The sequence below is a fragment of the Dipodomys merriami genome, unplaced genomic scaffold, assembly GCF_024711535.1.
Source record: "Dipodomys merriami isolate MVZ:Mamm:240054 unplaced genomic scaffold, mDipMer1.0.p SCAF_166, whole genome shotgun sequence".
In the NCBI taxonomy this organism is placed as follows: domain Eukaryota; kingdom Metazoa; phylum Chordata; class Mammalia; order Rodentia; family Heteromyidae; genus Dipodomys; species Dipodomys merriami.
The window spans coordinates 563,368-566,272 of NW_027203004.1; the positions used below are offsets into that span (position 1 = coordinate 563,368).

The 2,905-nt window shown below is 35.5% G+C and overlaps 1 pseudogene; it reads right to left on the minus strand.

The window, feature by feature from the left end:
* Positions 1-2,398: 2,398 nt before the first annotated feature.
* On the minus strand, positions 2,399-2,495 carry LOC138828864 (U6 spliceosomal RNA; annotated as a pseudogene).
* Between the last annotated feature and the right edge of the window lie 410 nt (positions 2,496-2,905).

Below are 2,905 nucleotides of genomic sequence, written 5' to 3' on the forward strand. Positions count from 1 at the left end.
CGATTTCCATCTCTTTTAAAAAATAAAATTTTGTTTGCTCTACAAATTGATCAGAGGCATGGATTTTGTGGCTAGCTACGTCATTACACATCTGTCTCTTTCTTTCTCTCTCCATTTCATGGTTCTCATATATAACACGATTGCTCTATAATTATCCTAATTTATTTTGCTTTTATATTTTTGGTTGTATCATTTCACTTTTTGCTCTGCCATTTCCCAAATCATTTATATGGAAGGCATTATTTCCTATTTTCTCATGCCTAGAATAAGCTGCACATGAAGACATCACTGGTCCTCATTTTCAGTGTGTACATTTGAATATGGAGGAATATCTTTCCTCTGCTCTCCATCAATTCCCTATTCTCCAGTTAGAATAATTTCGAATAGTAAAATTGGAAAAAGAGAAAATAAATCATGGTGAATAAACAGTTGCAGAAAATTCACCAGATATTTCTGACCAGTTCAACCAATGTGAACTATTAGGGAAATACATGGACACCTCATTCCCACTGGCACTCAAAGTCTCTGATTAGGCAATTCTTAGGAATATGGGGAACAAGATGAAAAAGTAAGGAATGGTATCAATTGCAAGAAAAAAAAATTGGAGAAGGATCCAAGTAACGTTCTTCATTGGGCTGTTGAAAATATTCAGCTTACTACAGTGCGGAGACTTCTTTCCCAAAAGGCCACGTATGTGAATAGTAGTGATGATGATCAGTATACCCCTCTTCAAGAAGCCTACGGTGGACACTTAGACATTGTCAGTGAGTTGGTGTCTCAAGCGGCACATGCAATAACTGTAGATGACTGGACACCCCTGAACAGTGCATACACGTGGAATAATAACAGAGTGGCTTCTTTCTTACTTCATCATGATACAGATACCAATGCCCATACTAAAGGACTTTTTTTAAAAAAATTTTTTTTTGTCTGGTCGTGGGGCCTGAACTCTGGGCCTGGACGCTGTCCCTCATCTCTTCAGCTCAAGGCTAGCACTCTACCACTTGAGCCACAGCACCACTTCCTGCTTTTTTTCCTGCTTATGTGGTGCTGAAGAATTGAACCTTGGGCCTCATGTATGCAAGGCCAGCGCTCTACCACTGAGCCACTTTCCCAACCCAAATATTTTTGTTTGTTTGATTTTTGTTGTTGTTGTGTTTTTTTTTTTTTTTTGGTCGGTCATGGGGCTTGAGCTCTGGGCTTGGGTGCTGTCCCTGTGCTCTTCAGCTCAAGGGGAGTTCTCTACCACTTGAGCCACAGTAACACATCCCCAAACTAAAGGACTCTTGACACCCTTATATCTTGCTGTTGAGAATTGAGATAGCAAAGATACGCTGGATCGCCTTCTGTTGAACCATTATATAAATCCAGGCCTGAAGAACAACATAGAAGAAACTCTATTTGATATTACCAAAAGCATAAGTATGTATCACTACCTGTATGAAGTTGTAAAAGGCTGTACAAATTGTTCACCGAAGTCCTAATGATCGAGTTAAGTTTCTTAAATTTCAAAAATGCAAGTTCATCTTTTGTGTCCCTACAAAATATTTTCACAATCCAAATAAGAGCAATATCTTTTTTTTTGGTCCGTCATGGGGCTTGAACTCTGGGCCTGGAGCTATCCCTGTGATCTTCAGCTCAAGGTGAGCCCTCTACCACTTGAGACACAGCTGCACTTCCAGTTTTCTAGTTGTTTATTTGAGATAAGAGTACCACAGACTTTCCTTCCCAGGCTGGCTTTGAACCATGATCCTCAGATCTCAGTCTCCTGTTTAGCTAGGATTATAGGCATGAACCACCAGTGCCCAGCAGCACCAATATTTTACTGTAAAAATTCATGGATTCCACGGAATTCTTCCAAGTGAATTGCCTGCCTTGGATGGAAAAATGTATTCAATAGATTTTGTAAACATGTATAATAATTTGTTCAGAGTTTGTGATTTTTTAATAAGAAATAATTTTAATTTACCTGTTGAAATGAGTAGTACAGAAACTAAAATATTTCTGGTGCCTCTCTGAAAAAGTATAATTTAAAATATTCTATATTCTATATTTGCATAATGTTCATAATTTATTTTCTCCTTGATATACATTGAATTCTTTATTATTTTATAATATATAGGTTCATTAATGTGTCCTTTCCGATTGTATTCCATATAGAAACAGTTTGATTCCTTTTTTTCTAGGTCTTAATATTATTTTTCTTTGGGATAAAATTACAATGTTGTCTAATTTGAAAAGTTTTGTAAAGTTTATGCTATGTAAACGCCTTTCTGAGGTGATTTAATACACTGATGTCAAACTAAATTTAATTATATGAATTATGTGTATTATTACACTTGTAATTTTGTAATCAACTTTTTAATCACTTTTTTTCATTTCTTGAATCTGAAGAATGAAAAATATGGAATACTTCTCAAATTTTCATATTATCCTTGTCCAAGTGCCATGTTAATCTCTGTATTGTAATTTGAGTATACGTGCTGCTGAAGCATGTAGTATCCTCTAAATTTAATAGTTAATGATGCAATCTTTATACAGGCTTATATCTATGGGTGCTTACTTGTAACAATGAAACCTTATTGTTCCTAACAATGCTATTGATCGATCTTATTTCCCTAAAATTCTGTGAATATTGGAAAAAATTATATTGATCAGTCGATTGCTCACATTTGCAAACTTTTTTTCCAATGAATATCTTAAGTCTTTTTATTTGGAATTTGATCATACTCTCTATTATTTATAGTTACGTCCAAAGGTGATGGCTTTTTCAAGTACTTATTTATCCAGCTTTGTGGACCTAATGGATTCAAACTAAGCGTTGCTTAAGAGCTACTTCTAAACTTCTTCAGCTCACATTTTCCCAAATGAGGTGTTACTGGAACAAATGACTACCTGAGCCTTT